Raw genomic sequence first — 19628 nt, 5'->3', positions numbered from 1 at the left:
GTTTCTCGATCGCCTTTTCAACGGTTATTGCTACAAAATTCTGCATGATTTTTAAAAAAATATATTTTTAATACGATATTACGATCAGCGAATTTGAGTAACCACTTTTCATAACGTATATGTACATATATATATATAAATCCCATTCAGCATGAAAGGGCAAATAAACGTCAAAAATCCGTTCGTCCGTTATAAGGTTTTGGGCTAACGTTAATTTCATGTGATTTTCAACATTTCTTCAGTCGTTAAAACGTATACGTTAAAATGACGTTATTTTAACGGTATCAATTTCCCCTTTAAATATTTCGTTAGAAATACGTACTTAAAATACGTTATTTTAACGTGTACATTTTATCCATTTTTTGACCGTTTTAAAATCGTTTTATTAAGGAAAAAGTGACGCTTTGTTGCAGAGTTATATTTACGTTATTCTTTTGGGATTATAAACGTAAATTTAAGGGTAAAAATGTTTCTAAAAAAGGGTGTGAGTGCCCAAGAAGGATATTATTTAAAAAGGAGTTTTTAAAAAATAATTTTAATAATTACTAAGAAATTTGTCTACTTTTAAATTCCATGTTCTTACTGCAATGAAAGAAACATTTATTTTAAAATAATGATTTAAATTTTTTTTTTTTTACAAAAACTTCATAAATAGCAAAAATAAAATTTAAGTATTTTGAAAAATGTATCAATCTTGTTTCTTTAATGTAGTATATATCTTCATTACTGAAAGAAAAAAAAAGCATACGTATCAAAAGACAGATAAAAAGGAATTCTCACAATTAGTTTCCGTAATAAAATTTAGTGTAGGAAGTTTTAAAATAATTGTTCTTATTGAAAAACGTTTCCACACAGAAAAAAATTGATTACATTTTGTTTTGAATCTTGAATTTTATAATCTAGAAATTGTTTCATAATAAAATCGAATATGAAAATCATATATAATAAAAAATACGTACTAAAAATATGTTTTTTAACGTGCACTTTTTACCCATTTTTCGACTGTTTTTTAAAGTTGTTATTTTAACGAAAAATTGACGTTTTTGTTGCATAGTTATATTTGCGTAAATTTTTTGGGATTATAAACGTAAATTTAATATTAAAAATGTTTCAAACAAAAAGGGTGAACCTGTGAGAGCCCAAGAAAGATATTCTTTTACTTCTCTCTTGAATTCGAATAAACTGTACATTGCAGATTTTCATTGCAATTCATATTTAATTTTTAAATACTTATAATTATTTTTGTTTCATTAAACTGGTTATAAATATTTGCTTGTTGATAATATTGAGTCAGCTCATTATCAGTAATTGACAAGGGAAATATGAGTTTTAATTCTTATATAACTAAACTATGATGAAAATTAAGAAATTTTCCAAAATACTGAATAAAGTAAAAATTTGCTACAACTTGACATGCAACGAACATAACGTAGAAACACATTACTTAAATTTAAATTATCTCAGTCTAGAACAAGAGTCGTGGTGTAGTGGTTACAGCGTTCGCCTCAAGGGTACGGCGTCCTAGGTTCGATCCTACTCTAGAGTGGGATGCTAATATGCGAATACTTATAATTATTATTATTCAAAGATCATAAATTAAAAAATGTATTTTTTTGTTATGTAAAAATTGATTCACTATTTTTTTATATTGCAATTATCGCTCACCGTACGAGTTTATAAAAATTTTTTTTAATAATATTATTATTATTTTCTACTTCAATCAACATGAAATAGAAACGATTATTTTTGGTTAACTTTGTTAACATTCATTTATTAATTTCTTACTTTGCAATTATCGCTTACCCTATATAAGTTTTTCGAAATAATTACTAAGAAATGTGTCTACTTTTAAATTCCATGTTCTTACTGTTTGAAAGAGACATTTACTTTATTTTAAAATACTGATTTAATTTTTTTTCCTTCCAAGAACTTCATAAATTATAAAAATAGAGTAAAAGTATTTTGAAAAATTTATCAATCTTGATTCTTTAATGTATATAATATTCATTAATGAAAAAAAATATATATGTATCAAAAGACGGGTAAAAAGATAATCCTCATAATTAGTTTTCGTAATAATATTTAGTGTGGGAAGTTTTAAAATATTTGTTGTTATTAAAAGACGTTTTTACACACAACAACGTTTTTACAAATTTATTAAATTTGGCTTTGAATCTTTAATTTTGTAATCTTGAAATTGTTTAATTATAAAATCTTAATTGCAATAAGTAAATTATTTATAAAAATCATTTATAGTAAAAAATAATATAAATTTATAAAATATAAACAATAATATAAAATAGCATAAAATATAAATAATAATTGTAAGTTTTGTTGTAATGTCAGAAAAATAATTTTTTTTATAAAAGCAAGTAATGATAATTCTTTATTTTTTTGCAAAATATTATTTATAAGTGAGTTTTTGTGTATGTGAAATTGAAGCACTTTTAAAAATAGTTAGAGCGTTGGTTCGGTTTATTTTTCTGAACTGTCAGTTTTTGGCTTTCTTGCATTGAATAGCCTGTTTTTTTTGTTGTTTTTTTTTCATATTGGACAATAATGTTACATAACAGGGAATTTTAGTAAAATTTACCTAGGGACAGAATGCTTGGAAGGTTTTAAATAGTTACTGAAGTTAAATAAATTGTTTTTAATTATTTAGATCATATAAATAAAAAAGAAAAGGATTTAAGTAAGGAAAAGAGAAAGTTCCTCAAAAATTGAAATTAAGATCTAAATTTTGCAATGCTAATACATAAACCCTAAAAAAACAAACTCACCTTTAGATTTTTTCATTTAAACTTAGTTCCCGGTTAATAGGGGTTTTAAGGGCCATTCTAGTCCTTGACGGGGGCAATGCTCGATCCTCGATACCACCGAGTACATGCGATATATGTGCTATTAAAATCTGTGGAATCAAGAGGCCTGTGGTCGGTCGCATTGCTGTACCAAATGTACAGGGATCTGGAGAAAATTCCCTACCCCTTCAGAGATTTACAGGGTGGCCACCCACCTGGAAAACCTGGAATTATCAGGGAATTTTTTTTATACTTTAAAAAACCTAGAAAAATCAGGGAAATATGGATAAAAACTTCGAAATTTTAAAGGAAAGCTGGAAATTTTTCAAAATGAGTCAAAATGTTTTTGTATTTTTAACTTTATTAAATTCTCTAAAAATTAGTTGGTTATAATTTAATAATAATAGATTTTATATTGCACTCTTTTTCTGAAAGCTTTTGAACTCCCATTCAAAGAAATCTGTAAATTATTTTTTCTCAGCAAACCAACCAATCACGACATTTCCCCCCATCAATGTTTGTCGACAAATTGTTACAATTCTTGCATTAATGCTAATTTTTTCTATTTCATTTTAACCTTTTATAGTATATTTTTAATTTGAAAAAAGTTTTTTTTTTTAGAACTAACTGTATATTAATATCAAATTTTACGGTTTTGTTGGTAAACATTAGTTTTTTGATTCAAAAATTCGAATTGTATAGTTATCACAATATCGAAAGTTCGTAAATGTTGCTTCGTTCCAGAGATGATATTTCAAAACTATTCCTCTTTTTTTCTAAAAAAGCTGACAATGACTAAGGAATATATAGGAAACATATTAAATGATGTATAAACATAAAATATTTTTTTTTTATTCATATGTGTTTAGTACAAAGAAGGAAAACGAAACTTAGTGTCTTAGTTCTGCACTGTAAAAGAGTCTAGTTGTTAAAACAAAAACAATTAACTATACTAAATTAAAAAACTATGTGTTTAGATTGGAATTCTTTAAATATTTTAATTTCATTTAAGAAAAAAAAGTATAAAATTTAAAGAATTTTATCTTCTTAATTAATTAATTAAGCTACAAAAAGTTAGACAATTTTACATTTGTGACGTTTATTTTTGGATACTGAATCTCTTAAAATAATAATGCTAATTCAAAAAAAAACATTATTTAAAAATTTCACTTGATATTGGTTTAAAGAAAATATGATCAATAAATTTTTTAAAATGCACTGTTAAGATAAAATACAGTTTACAGTACAGCTTTATATTGAAATGTAAATCCAGTGATTCAAGAAATTGTTGGTACACTTATGACTTTAAATGGAATAAGACTATTCGTTAATTTAAATGAATATTTCAGAATGGATATTTAATAGTAAAAAAATATATTCTATTCTTATCAAAACTGCATGGAATATTTTAAAAACAAAGCAAAAGTTTATTTGTAAGAAATCAATCATAAAAAAGTAACAATCACTTTATCGCACAAAAGTCATCGTACACTTTCAAAAAATCTCTGCCTATTAGTAAATATTCTAATTAGTAATATATTAGAGTTTCCTTTCACTTCTAGAATAGCTTTTATAAGTTCATAAATAAATGTAACTAGTTTTTTTTTTTTTTTTTTTTTTTGTCTGAACAAATTCGAGCAGAACATTTTTTATAAAATTTTACAGAAACTTTTTCAACGCTCAATTGTAAATTTATGAATTTTTCCACAAATTTTATAATTTTAATCTCTGATATGAAGTCCTTCTTTTAAGCATTTTATTGCATATTACACATTTACAGCATTTTATCGCAAATTGCAATAGGACACAATATATTAATTTAACAATATTCATTACTGATTTACCTCTTATGATGACAAATAATCAACTAGTGTTTTATTATGACCATGAGGCGTTTTTAAAAGATAAAAGAAAAACTTACGGTGAAGCAAAAATTAAAATATAACTTTAATTTTTAAAAATATATAATTTTGCTGTCTCAAATTTGATACTAAATTGCAAATAAATATATAAAAAATGAAATGAAAAATAATGAAGTGAAAAAATTAAAGCAACAGAAGATAATTTTAATTCAGAAATCTGAAAACATTTAATTTTTCTTACTATTTCATTATTGATGTCTTAAAAATAAACTTTTGCTTTGTTTTTAAAATATTCCATGCAGTTTTGCTTAAGATTATATTATTCATCTTATTGTCATGTATATACATCTTATATTAATTTTAATTAATGAATTTTTATTGCCTATTTCAATAACAGTTATAAGTGAACGAAGACTTTCGGGACCACTATAATTATAAAAATGTATTAATATATAATCACCTGAAACGGTTTTCCTTTTTGCTTAATGAAAATATGTTAAACAATACCTATCCAAGGTCTTATTGGTCATTCTTTTTTGCCATTTTCTAGTTACACTTTGAGCAAAAACTACTTAAAGTAACACATTAAAAAAATTGTATTCAATAAAAACAATATATTCTACAAGTTAAACATATTTTTTCTCCATGTCTTAATTTTCTAAAAGTTAATGTTGTACCAAAACATTAAAAAATAAATAAAAAAATCTTGCAAAATTGTCAAGATAAATTATTTTTTTCAAGATGCTGTGTTAAAAAAATAAGATTTTAAATAAAATATTTTGTAATATAGACACTTTTTTCGTACACATCCTGCACTTTATAAGAGAAAAGAAATACAGACCTGGAAGTTTAAGACAGTTACTTGGAAAACCTGGAAAATAAGGGAAATTTGAAATCTAATTTGAGTGACCACTCTGCTCATAAAAGTTGCCAAACCTTAAAAATGCAATATTTTAAATTTAGCAATATTTTATATCTGTTGCTGAAAAAAATATATAAAAATTTAAATTATAATATGTTTGATGATAGATAATTTTTAAAATGAGGAGTAGTTTGTAACATTTTATGATTTTCAACTTTTTCGTTTCACAATATATTTTATGTTTTCTAATGTTATGTTTGTAACATGTTATGTCCATATATTAAACCATTTTATTTTGCATTTGAAATTTGTTAATGAAAACTTTTAGCTCTATTTTGTTTTGTAAATAAGACGGCGAAATTATCGGTGTAGGTGTCTATGATCAACTAAAAATATCCTAAGTTTAGATTTAGAAAACTTATTAATTTGTAGAATCACTGTAATTTGTGTAAACTAAACCACTTTCTTTAGATCTGAAATATTTTTTTTTTTATTAAAAATATTTCTTTAGTTTTTTTTTATATAAAATAATTGAAAATTTTTTTAAACTGTTCTAAATGTGCTGAGAAAATAATTAATAAAAATTAGTTTTTTAATTTCTCAGAATTTTTTTTTTATGTGGACCTCTGATGCCCAAATCTTCTATGCTTAATGCTTGCATATATTATGTCAAATATATTTTTGTACAAATTTTATTAAATTATTTATAATTAATGGAGATAATTAAAATGCAAATTCTTTTACCAAAACTTATATTTTGGTTATTATAATTAAAAATATTTAAAGATTGTCATTTTATTTCAAAATTTAGAACTGGTGGTCATCAGTGGGGTTCTCCAAAAATTTCTTCTGGAACTGGTGGTGTGAACTGGAGTCCAAATACGCCTGTGTCAAACTATGTTGGTGTGCCACAGAATGTACCACCTGTGGTAAGAACAATATTTTTATAAAAATTGATTTTAATATCTTTCAAGGTTGCTAAAAATTTTTATTTAAAAAAAAAAAAAGAAACAAACTTGTAATTTTGCCCTCTATGTTACCTTACTTGTTAGGCATGAATTTATACTTACAAAAGCGTATATCAAGTTTAATTAAGTTTGCATAAGTGCAATTTCAAGAATGATAATTATAGCATGTTTCTTGTAAAAATGTAATATTACATTAACTTGCATATTGTATGACTTTAAAAAAAGTGTTTATAAAATTTTGTTCGATTTGTTAAGATGTTTGTGCACTTCAAATTTCAAAAACATTTTTCACTTTTGTCTTCAGAGAAAGCTATTTCTTTTATTTTCTAACAGTTGACCACTCTTCAGAACTCCTGAGGGCTGAAATTAGTCTTGAGAAAACGCAAGAGACCAGAATGCCATAGGACAATTAATATCTTTCCAATTTGATTTTTGAATTTATCAAGAAAAAAAATTATTTCTTCTTTAAAAAATAAAACAAACATACCTGCCAAGTCTTCTGTATTTTACGATCTCCTGTTAACCCATATGTTCTCAAATTTCTCCGTATTTGTTCAAGAAATTTAAGAAAAAAAATTTGGTGATAAAATATCCACTGATGGCAAAAATAATTATCTTATTACTCAACAGATGATACTATTGCTAGTACTGTAGTATGCTGAATGTTAATAGTTTAAGAAGAGGCTGGGATAGCCTGGTTGGTAGGGCACTGGGCCCATGTCCTAGAGTTTGTGGGTTCGATCCCAAACCGACCGAAGACTCCCCGTGTAGTGAATGGTGACTGATGCATGTTAAATCTGTCGAGTCGCAAAGTCCTACATGTTCCCATAACAAATCAATATCTCTGGGGGTACTGATCCAGGAGCTCCCTCGCCTTCTGGATTGGGATCAAAATTACAAGAATACAGAGTTGAACATTGGCAATCGTAAGCCCAGAATTGGGTCAGCTGTTCAAATAAAATAGTTTAAGTAATTATAAATAATGGTTTTAAATAATCTTCTTTGGACTAAGATTTGTATGCATATTTTTTACTTCGCTAAATGTAAGTGTTATATTATTTCTGAATTTGAATTTTTACTTTTTGACTTACATAATTATGCATCATGTGTCAAAACTTTACTCATAGCCTAAAAAATGCTGCTAGTAAAATCTCCGTTATTTTATTTTTCCAATGTGGACAGATATGAACAAATATTTTTGGTTAAAAATTATTTAAAATAATATGTACTTTATTATTACTTTATAATGAAAATATTATTTGTCGTAAATTGCAAAATAATCAAATAATGATGTGACACCGCAATGAAAGAATTGGACGGATAATACTTCCAACGTCTTCCGTGTTGGATCTGCTTCAGTTTGTTCGCGCCCCCCCCCCCCATTTTTTTAAATTTTGAAAGAATTAAAATGGAATGCTCAAATTGGGGATTTTTTAAAAAAGAAAATTTGTAGAGTTAGGAATAAAAGTTTATGATATATAGAGATATGAATGGCTCCAAGAAAAAATTATTGTTTTTCAGCAAATGGTGTTTATTTTAGGCTTTATTTTTTAAAGGTTTTTATTTTTCATGTTGTGTAGCGTTTTTAAAATGTCCTTAAAGGTACTTATTTTCGATTTTCTTTTTTTTTTAAAACCCTTAAAGGTGCTTTTTTCTTTGAGTATTCTTAAAAAGTGCTTTTGAAAAAGATTTTTTTCTTTACCATGTCGATTTTCGGCACGTATTTTGCTAAAGCGTGGTTTTCACCTTGTTCTATTCAACGTTTTCGCATTTGTAGAGTTAGGAATTTTGTAGAGTTAGGAATAAAAGTTTATGATATATAGAGATATGAATGGCTCCAAGAAAAAATTATTGTTTTTCAGCAAATGGTGTTTATTTTAGGCTTTATTTTTTAAAGGTTTTTATTTTTCATGTTGTGTAGCGTTTTTAAAATGTCCTTAAAGGTACTTATTTTCGATTTTCTTTTTTTTTAAAACCCTTAAAGGTGCTTTTTTCTTTGAGTATTCTTAAAAAGTGCTTTTGAAAAAGATTTTTTTCTTTACCATGTCGATTTTCGGCACGTATTTTGCTAAAGCGTGGTTTTCACCTTGTTCTATTCAACGTTTTCGCATTTCATTCAACCACAATCCATTTCGGCCTATCGTCTGTCCAATTGCGTATGAAAGCAGCTATCACTTTTCATTTTTCATGAAATACTTGCGAGACCGCATGTGCGTCTCCTGACCTGAGTTCTTGGAGATTCTAGCACTCTCATGTGCAACTCTGCTGTATTTTGCTAGATATTCTCAATTCCAGGTTTCATTTTCCACCCTCATTTTCGGACAGAAAAATCTCTCGATCTTTTTATGGTGGCTAATATAATCAAGAAAAGAGTTCTTAGTCAAAAACTAGTTATTTTATCACGATCATGTAAACTCTTTGAAAACAATTTTGCATTTTGTTAATGTATGCTTAAAAATATTTTTTTAGAGCTTAAAAAGTACTTAAAAGGTGCTTATTTTTTGTTGAAAGATTTGGCTATGTACCCTTTTTTTTGTTTTGTTTGCTGTAAAAATATCTAAATATTTTTTTAAGAAAAAATAAACAAGTCATTTTTATAATATGTGGACCATTCTCATGGAAAAATGCGTAAAAAGTTTAAGATTATATTATCAAATTCGAAACGCATTTTTTGGAGTAACAAACTGGCTCATGTGAACATGAATAAATGTATCTTAATTATTCCCTTGTATTTTAATGTAAGCCAATTTCTTATTCACACCCATTTTGAATATATGTGTAAACTAAGTTCTCTAGCAAAGTTTGTCTCAAAGTAATAAAGTAGTCACTACAATACAAAAATAGTTTGTAGTCAGTTCATTTTTTAAAAAAATACTTGTGGTTAACTACATTTGTAGCAAGTTGTAGTTGTAAATTCTGTGTAGTTGCAGTGAACTACTAATATAATGTGGTTTTTTCAAACTACTGGCTGAAACTCTTGCTAATCATACATTGGTGAATCTGATTAATTTAAGCTTAGAGTTCATTTCAAAAATTGAAATATATTATGTCAGAATATTTTGTCTCAATTCTCAGGGGTCTGTTTAGAAGAAATTTGGGTCTGTTAATGGACCCTTCACAAAATACCTTTTCATAAAAACGGACCCTTCACAAAATAATTTATCTTTTAATCGGACCCTTCACAAGTGACACTCGAAAGATGTTTGCATATTATTGTAAATGGGCAGGGAAAATTGACTGATGCTGAGTGTTTTGTTAATCATGTTTTTCTGCTTTAATTCTAAGGCTAAGTTTGATCTCATTTCATTTATATTAGATCCCTTAACTTCTTCGAAGTAAAAAAAAATTTATACATTCAAAATGTAGTATTCAAAGAAAATATATCTACTTCTACAAACATCGTGTGTACATTCTTATTGATATTAAAGGATATTTTTTTCTAAATAAATAATTGAGCAATATATTATTCATAAAATGTATTGATAAAATATTATGTAAATAAAAATTAACTTATATCAATTTTTAAAAAAAACTATTATAAATTTAAGAATTGTTTAAGTTTACTTAATGTGTAACACATTAAGAGTGATACATGACTAAGTTATGTTATTTAAAATGTGTTCACTGAAATTATTAAAAATGTGAGTGATTTTGTTTCCATTATTTGTCCGAAATGAATATTCTGTGTTCCAATTTAGTAGCAGCAATAGCTGTTTATTTTTGAAAATTAAATATTTTCAATTATAATTTTACAGTGTTGAGCATAATCTTGTGTCCATTTACAATTTAAAAGCTCTTTGAAAAGGTTTTTTGCAATAACGGGACCCTAATTGCACAAGTTCACAAAACAGGACCGCGGTTGAAAGAATGTGACTTAACGCTTATTTTCTATTCACAAATCACGAGTAATTTTTTCACAATTTTACAAAAACAGAACCTTTCACAAAATGTCTTGACAGACCCTGATTCTGGTATAATATTTTAAATTATAATTTTTATCTAAAAAAATAAAGATTGTTTATTTAAATAACTACATTGTTTCTCAATTCCATCATACTTTCACCGCTGGGTTTAAGTTAACCAGCTTATAAATGTTAGCAAAATGTAATTTCTTTTTGATAAGCCTAAATGGAATGAATGGAATTTTTTTTTCTTCTAGGCTGCTGTTGGGCAAGGAATGGTCAATGTTCCAGTTTATGGCTATCCTCAAACAGTAATACCTACTATGATACCTGCTCAATCCTTCAGGGTAACCAATACAGTTACATCTCTAAGTGATTTTAGGAAAAACTTTAAAAAGTTATTCCAAATTGGTTTTGCAGAAATTGTTTTATTTAACAAAAAATTTGACAAAAAAGCCCATTTATTAATTTTAGAATGCCGCTACTGGAAAAGCTGTTCTTTAGATTAGAACTATGTGCAAACAAATTGTTTAAAACTTTCTAGATTTTTTCCCCCTAAGAGTTTTAAATAATGAAAAAAAAGTCATTTAAAAAAAAGATTTTTTTTCTATGTAAAATTATTATGCGTTGCTGTTTTTAGCATTTTGAATAAATAACTCTTAATTTTTATTGTCATTTTATTTGCATGTAGCATTTTACTTGATTTATAAAATTGGAGCTGATTTCATTTGTATATTATACCACATTATCCTTTTTTTTATTGTTATCCCTGTTATTTTATTATTATTTTTTTTTATTGTAATCCCTGCTATTATAGTCCTTTTTTATTGATTTGTATCAGGGTTTGTTGATTTAAATCAGTGCGATTTAAATCAAATGATTTTTTTTAAAAAATCATTGATTTAAATCAACTAATTTTTTTTATATATATTGATTTTAAAAGTTAAAAAACAGTGTTTCAAATATTGATACTTTTATTATTTTCTTTTCTTTGTTTTAAAATTTATTTCAAATAAATTGCTACATCAATTAATTTTAGTTAACGAAATTACTCTCTTTCTTGATGTGTGTTCAATTCCAACACATTTGAAATTACATTTTTAAAAATCTATTGATTCTTGAGATTGAAAGTACAGATTGAAGTAAACATTTAATGCTGTTTTAATATAGACTTGCATAGCTGTAGAAAATAATTAATAAACATGACTTTTTTTTAAAAAAAAAAATGCAAGTAATGCTAATTAAAATTCTACCTTTTGATTGAAAAAGTATGGAATTAAAATCCACATTATATTTTATTGATGTAGGATTAAAAATGAATATTTTTATATAAAAATATATAGATTAAATATTTATTTATTTTTTGATGAATGACTACATTTATAAACACAATCTGTTACATTTATTTTGCCATTTTAAAAATCAAGAGGAAAAAAAAGAAATCACAATTTTAAATTAAAATTGTGGTTTGCTAATTGAAACTTTGCTTTAATAATTAAAGTACAGGGGTCTGTCCGAGCCAAATTTACTACCGTTTAGAGCTACCTTCACAAATTCAACTTTAGGAAAAACTGTAGAATAATTTCACAAAATACTTTTTCTTAAAATTTTAGTTTTGTGTTTTGTAGGAAGCGATAAATACATATTTTTACAATATTTTTGTGTTGCTTTTGTAATATAATTTTTTATTTTCACAAATTATGTCTAAATTTTCACAAAATAGGTGCCTTTCAGAAAAACATAAACAGACCCCTGAAGTACTCTTTAAATTCTCTATTTCATCTAGTCTTTAAATTTCAATCATGCATTTGTTCCAAAATGGTTGCCCATGCATTCAAAGCTATGTATTATAACGAAAAATTATTTTAGTAAGTTAAAGCTCGTAAAATATTGTTATAATATAGTTTTAATGTTAATTTAATTTTGACTAAACATTTATGAAGTATTTTTAATCATAAATTAATTTTCTTACAGTGTATTTAAGTAAAAAATCTGATTTAAATAAAAAAAAAATCTGATTTTTTAAAAAAAAATTTTAAAAAAATTTTTTAAAAAAATCTCAAACCTTGCTATGTATACACTAAATTGAATGAGAATAAAACCAAGCTGTCTGATTTAATAGTGAAGCAATTCAAAATTTTTTAAATGTTTCATGTGTAGAAAGTACAATTTTTTGTCTTTTTTATGCAACTGACATTGCTATCTAAACAAATGAGACATTTCTTCAAATTCAATTTTTTATGCTTAACTTAATAAAATAGACCTTTGAAATCATTTTTAAAAGGAAATGAGGGTTTAATGTATGAAATATGCATTTTCTGACTTACCTTTTAATCTTAAAATATTTGTAACATCAAAACTAATAGATCTATCAAATCAATTTTATTTTTTTACTTTAGTCTAAAAAATACACAATAAATAATGTCTCCGGATTTATTGTCATAAAATTAATTTACATTGCATTAAGGGATCATAACTTCTATTCATCATTTTCTCATTGCATATCAGGAATATCATTTTTATGAAAAACCAATTTCTTTTTAAAATTATTTTTGAAATATACGAAGATTTTCAATTTTATACTTGCAATTTATTATTGTAAAATTTAAAGCATTCATTATTGGTATATGATAATTTAATTAAAAGTTACATCATTTATTTTAAGACAAATTTATTGTAATATATACACTATATAAATTCATTAATAACTAGGAAAAAAAACTGTATTTTATAAAGAGCATACTTTTTCATGTACCCTATTATTTTGTTATTGGCTTTGTATTTTAAATAATACAAGAATCAATTGAAAAAGTCAAGTGAAATGTTAAGAACATTATTCATTTACATTTTTTATTTTTTAATTTCATTCATAAAAATTTTGCAACTCTTTCCTTCTTCACCAAAAAAACCTTTCAAGATTCCACAAAATATCTGAAATAAAAGAAAGAAATCACTATCATGATAAAATTTTACGCATTAACATTAGAATAAGGGGGATTAAATACCATTAATTTGAAATCAGTTAAGCCGTCAAGTATCCCTTATAAACTGATTTAAAGTTTGCCAGATATTTTGATTATAGTTCTAAGATCTAATGATCTTCTATACTCTAATGAAAGATGGCAGATATTTGGTTTTGTAGCTTTAACGTTTGGGCTGAAATTTGTTTTAAAAAAATAAATTGTATTTATAAATGAAGACTATTAAAAAAGAAAGTATATTGAAAAATTAGCAAGGTAAACTTACATACTTACTACCATTGTAGAAAAGTAAAGTATCAATAGATAAATGTTAAGTATAAATAAAAAGTAAAGTATCGAGAGTTAACTTTGAATAATAATAAACAAAATATTATGCAAATCATCATTTAACAAAAAAAGAGGGGATGAATGTAGAAACAGATAAGCGAATTGGGAATTTGTATTTTTAAAAATTACTTCTTATGTATAATACTACTACGTTTTTTTTAAAACTTTTCAATAATTACCGAAAAATGGTGTAACTTTGTGAGAGAGAAGATAAATATTCATGTTTTCTAACTTGTTTTAAAATTAACTTTTCAAAAATTAAAAGAATTCTTAGGGAAGAATAATATAATTATTTCAATAATAATGATAATAAAAATAAAATAAATTTTTCAAATAATCAAACACATGCTTTAACAATCAGCTGAAATAACGATTAAAGTTTAAAAATAAAAAAATACAATGATTATTATATTTTATGTTACAATAATGCAACAAAGTTTGGCGAGTTGCTTGGCGGATATTTCAAAATGAAGTTTTTCACCAGTATAAATCTTTACATACATTAAAATAGAAATTATTTCTATCCAAAGTAATTAAAACTTTTATTGGAATAAATTATATTAAGTTTTAATTTTATTAGTTTAAACCAAATATAAATATTTTAAAAGAAAATGTAGAAAATAGTTTACTGCACTCACCACTTTTGAAATGATGTGCAGGTTCCTGTTATGGTACATCAACTTCATTGAGATTCTCATCTCATCATGTAAAAGTATTTTTAATGCTTTAATTTAAAGGCAAATGTTATTATTGAACTAAAAAACTATTCTGTTTCATCAACAAAAAATTTCATCAGATTATTTTCCTCATCAGCGTCGCCGCCATTTTTATTTACCTTTGTATATGTCATCCCACAAAATTGAAATGTCATAAAAAGCAAATGATCTGAATTGTTCAAGTGTTAATGGAGAGAGAAAAATTGCCTGAGCAGTTGCTAATATTTCGGGCAACCGTGATTTCTATATCGCATGAGGATTTTCGAGCAATTTTTGGAGAAAGTGGAGGATAGCGATTGACTTGCCAGTTTCATTGCCGATAATTGTCATTGTGTGATCTAACCATAATATGAATTTTGCTGCTTTTCTAAGCTGAAAACTTTTTAAGGAAATAAATTGGTTACATATTCTTATTTATATTAAATAATCATGTTTGAAAATTCGTTTGGCGTTTCTCATACATTTGCATTCTTTTCCAAACTTTATTTTTTGACGTTTATTTCAAATTAGCAGTTTTTAGTGTAATGTTCTACTTTTTAAATTACTTCTAACGTTATATTAAGAACCCAATTATGTTTCTTTTTAAATCAAAATTTGTATTATTACTTTTGTGTTAAATTTGTCTTAATTTTTATTGAATTCATTGTGTCTTGTCTATGTCTTGTGTCTTGTCTATTTCTTGTGTATTTGTCTTTATTCAACTGATTGTTTTACCTTTTTCTGATATTTGCAAATAAATTCAATAACTGATAATAATAATTTTTGTAGCATGTATAAAAATGTATTCCTCTTTAGATTGTGTAACCATCAAATTGCTTCATTTTGAACTTTTCATTTTTGATTTTAGGAAATGTTGTGGGGTTTGTCAGAATCATTCGATCTCTCTCTTTCTCTGTGTGAAAGCATACATTGTTGCAGTAATGCTGTTAGATTTTTTTATTCCTAATTTTGATGAGATGAGTTAGTTAAATTTTTTGACTTATGTAAAGAAGAAAATTTTTCCGAATATAACAATATCAGCTGTATCAAAATTTGATTCAGTCTGTAACAAGCTCTCAAAAAACTTCTCAGAAGGTACTTAGCATTTCAAGGTTAGTGTTTAAGTTTCATTGAATAAGCTCAAACTTTAATAAGGCATTTTTATAAATTATGTTACTACATAATAATTTCTTTATATTTTACTAGTAATAATATAAATTTACTCAAAAATAATTTAAATATAATTTAAATAAAATTTAAATAAAGTTGTGTGTTTACAGAGCAGCACTTCATCAGGGGACACCCTGTCTGTAAACACACAGGAGCCTTTCTGTTGTTAGTGGGAAAGCCAAAACTAACAGTGCCCCGAGGCCCCTAATGAAAATACAAGCACAAAGAATAATAATAATTACCACATTAAAAAAATATTTACCATTATAACATTCATATAAATTTGCAACATAATCACCTTTACTGAAACAAATATACAAAACACTTAGATGACATCAAAAAAACTGCCCCCAAAGCACATATAAATATTCAAAACAGTTACAGTTAGTAAAAATGAAAAAGAAATTCCTTATATATTCGAAATCAGCTCAAAAAATAATGTGCTGACACCTAGATAAAAATCAACAAATTAAAGAGCAATAGAATCCAAGTGCTGCCATCTGTCTAAAAAATCCCAACAGAATAAGAAAACATAATCCCAAGAAATTCTGTAAATGAAAACAAAATCCCAGTAAATAACAAGATGAAAACCAAATAATTCACCGTCTAGGCCTGCTTAGACGGGCTTCAATATCGGCCAAGTTAATAGGATTTTTTTAAAATTTCTTTAATCAAAACATCAAAATTATTAAAGTCAAAAGGAAATTTATTTTTCTTTAAGCTGTTTTTTAATACCTCAATAGCGGTCAAAAAATCTATACGGTTATTGCAAATGAATTTGAATCTCAATATTTGACCAAATACAATGTTCTTGAAAATTTTATAATAAAGGTTGGAATAAAAATGCGTAAGGCTAATAACATTAAAATTGAAATCCTTCCTTTTATCATAAACCCCTATGAGATTATTGTTATCAGAAATATTTATATCAAGATCTAAAAAATAAGCACGAGAGTCTTGTGAATTGGTTTTAATTAAACTCAGTTCTTCAGGATAAATATTATTAATCAAATCAAAATCGCAACAATCGAAGATGATTAAATCATCAATGAACCTGAAACCTTTTAAAAAATTATTCTGTAGAAATTTATGTTCATAAAAATAAAGGAAAATATTAGCTATTACCCATAGAAATACCCTTAATTTGCCTGTAAAAACTAATACCGTTAAAAAAGTAATTTTCAAAAATGTTGACATTGCATAAATTAATCCAGTCTTCCTTGTCAATACCTTCATTAATCAAATAATGTTCAAAAATTTCAATACAAATATTTTTTAAATTATTGTGAGGAATACTGGTAAAAAGATTTTCAAAATCATAGTTAAGAATTGTATTAACACGAGTGTTGTTTAAATATTTAATAACTTCTTGGTTGTTATTAATGATAAAATGCTGAAAGAAATCACAAATAATTAAGATCAAAAGAATAAAACTTTGAAAAAACTTCTTTGAAAAAAACGCGCTAAGAAGCAGCAGAAATTTCAGAAAAAAGTATCAATACAAGAAAGGCTGGGATAATTTTCGGGAAGCTGTGGATAATTTTTTAAATAATTTGAGTAAAAATGATTTTCCTTTTAATTTTTGTAATGTTAATTTTTTAATTAAAAAAATGATTGATGGTTTTTAAGTTTTTATATAATTTTTTTATTTCAACAGGGCGCAATTCTAGTCTTAACTGAGCAGCCCCAGTTAAGCATTCTATTAATTTATCTACGTATCTCCTTCTCCTGACCTTTTCCATTTCATTTTTAAACTTCTACTGCGCATTATTATAGGGGGCGTTGGTTTTTCAGTTTTTAGTGTTTTCTTTTCCTCCACTTGCTTTTGAAGTTGATTCTTGACCTGTGACTGTGAGTTTTTAATTTTCTGATGATTTTGATTGATTTTCTTTTCGTAATTTGTTTATTATTTTGAATGTATCTTGTTTTTCCTGGACCTCTATACAAAACCATCGGGGTACTGAGGGAGATATTTTAAGCTTTTGCTTCTCCCTCAAATATAAATGGTTTTGTTTTTAATGGCTACCGAGGCCGGTACCCCCTGAAGACGTCGGCTTCGGTGGTCATATTTTTATTTTATTTTATTTGTTTCTTGTAATGATAAAATGCTTATCATTAGAAATAATTTTGTTTAAAATAATGTTTAAGTATTTAAAAAATCGTTTACCAGAAACAGAATTATAACACCCTGTGCAGCATGTAACAAATCTAAATTTAACAGGTGTTTTATGAAATTTAATGGTCGGAAATAAGTATGGGAAATTAAAACTATTTGGTTTTAATCCAATTTTTTTATGAAAAGCCAAAATTCTATTTTCAATTTCTTTCATAGAGCTGTTAATCTTAAGGAAAGTATCATTATTATCATATTCAAAATCAATAATATTTCTAAAGAATTTTTTGCACATAAAGCCAAAATTATTTAAAGCTTTATCAACCACACAAATAATAAATTTCCTTTTCAATACTTCTATAGATTTAACAATATCAGAATTTAAATAAAAACCTTGGTATTTTGTGTTGTTATTTAAAAAATTCAATTTAAAATTATATAAAATTTTATATTTCCATTCGAAAAATCCTTCTATGGGCCAGTTATATTTCCTTGAGCACTTTGCGATAAAGCCGTCTAAATCTTTACTAATTGAGGAAATGATAAAAGGCAAATTATAATTTCTTCTTGGTCTAAATTTTGTACCAAGTCCCATTAGCAACCTTAGATTTTTATCAGTAACAAGGTCAAGGTTACCCGTAACTATGTGTCCGTGATCTTTATCAACAAAATCTTTATAATGCAATTGGTCACACAAACAGATATCCTCAAGTTCCATTAAATTTTGACAGTAAAAATTATAGTTACATATAATATTCTTCAACGTCTTGCTTTATTTGAAACAAATCGAAACACTAATCTTGTCCTTAAGAGGAAAAAAGTTACCAAGACCATTAACAACCATTGGTAATGAACCTCTTTCAAAAACCCTATCAAGAAAATTAACAACACAATATTCTTTATTAGATCCTGAAACATTTAATGTATCAAAGTTGTGGATATTAAGTTTAAATTTTATAAGATCTGAAACAATAAATTTTAAATCAGGATTTGAAAATTTGACAAGTTTCATTTGAAATTTAATAAACCATTTTAACACTGAGTTCTTAATACTGAAGATGAAGCTTTTAACCTTTTTTATGTTAATATCACTAACAGCCAAAGAACACAAATTTCTGAAAAGGACCACATTAAATTTATTTTTATGAGATTTGTCCGTATGCTTACCCCTGTTACCTCTTAAATTTTTAACAAACCTGTCGTTAAAAATATTTAACTTTTTGTAAATACAAACAGAATTTAAATCGAGGCTGCCTTCTCCATTAAGTTTACTATTAAGTCCATAAGGGTTTAAAGTTTTTAATTTACAAATATAAATATTTTCATGATCTAATCTCAGATTCAAATCTTCAATATGTTTAAGAATAAGTATATTAATGTCTTTAAAAGAATGTTTTTGGAAGTGAATAATTTCGATATCAGAATTATTATTTTTTTGAAAGTTTTTAATAACTGAACGATGACTATTTATTCTTTTATTAAGTTCAGTGCTTGTCTGTCCAATATATTTTTTAAAGAGCAGGTTTTGCATTCAATGAGATAGATAATATTTCTTTGTTTGCAAAAAATTAATTTACTGGAATCAGAAATTTGATCTGAATGGTCTTCTTTATATTTTCTCATACATAGCTTTTGGACATTTGGTCCTGCTTTATGAGAACCAAAAAAATGGGCATATGAGAAATTTTTTTGTCTTTGTACCTCTCTGGTAATAATTTCTTTTTATATTGTATTTCTTTGCTAACCATGTATTACCATGTATCTTGATTAGTTACCATGTATCTTGAGCCCATCAGTTTTATTAGCAAAAATTAATAAGTTTTAAAACTCTTCTCGCTTTTATAAGTAATTAGTATTGGTGGAAGTCATAAGCATTTTTTGTATCTTATACTTTTCAAGTTATTTTTTATCAGCTTTTTAAAACTTATTTTTGCTAATTAAAAATATTTC

The 19628-nt window shown here is 25.7% G+C and overlaps 1 protein-coding gene and 2 long non-coding RNA genes across 9 annotated transcripts in view; 1 reads left to right on the top strand and 2 right to left on the bottom strand.

Annotated features, from left to right (window-relative positions):
• LOC147816935 (uncharacterized) overlaps positions 1-19628 on the bottom strand; it is a 266782-nt gene that overhangs the window by 136175 nt on the left and 110979 nt on the right. The gene's annotated exons all lie outside the window — the stretch shown is intronic.
• LOC147816939 (uncharacterized) overlaps positions 1-19628 on the top strand; it is a 41651-nt gene that overhangs the window by 20178 nt on the left and 1845 nt on the right. Inside the window, exons 5-7 of one of the 7 annotated variants that reach the window (XR_015429562.1) lie at positions 6334-6451; positions 10650-10739; positions 15264-15507. This is a non-coding gene — a long non-coding RNA (uncharacterized LOC147816939). Of the gene's footprint in view, positions 1-6333; positions 6452-10649; positions 11161-15263; positions 15508-19628 lie in introns of those variants that run through there. The other 6 variants (XR_015429564.1, XR_015429574.1, XR_015429572.1 and 3 more) reach the window with 6 other exon arrangements.
• LOC147816940 (uncharacterized) lies at positions 13217-16238 on the bottom strand. The gene is made up of 2 exons (XR_015429575.1): positions 15828-16238; positions 13217-13323 (listed from the first exon to the last, which is right to left on the bottom strand). It is a non-coding gene; the product is annotated as an uncharacterized LOC147816940 (long non-coding RNA).

Source organism: Parasteatoda tepidariorum, chromosome 1 (assembly GCF_982258835.1).
Source record: "Parasteatoda tepidariorum strain Cologne lab strain chromosome 1, Ptep-v5.0, whole genome shotgun sequence".
NCBI classification, from domain to species: Eukaryota; Metazoa; Arthropoda; class Arachnida; order Araneae; family Theridiidae; genus Parasteatoda; species Parasteatoda tepidariorum.
This window is presented reverse-complemented; position numbering and strand designations above follow the sequence as displayed.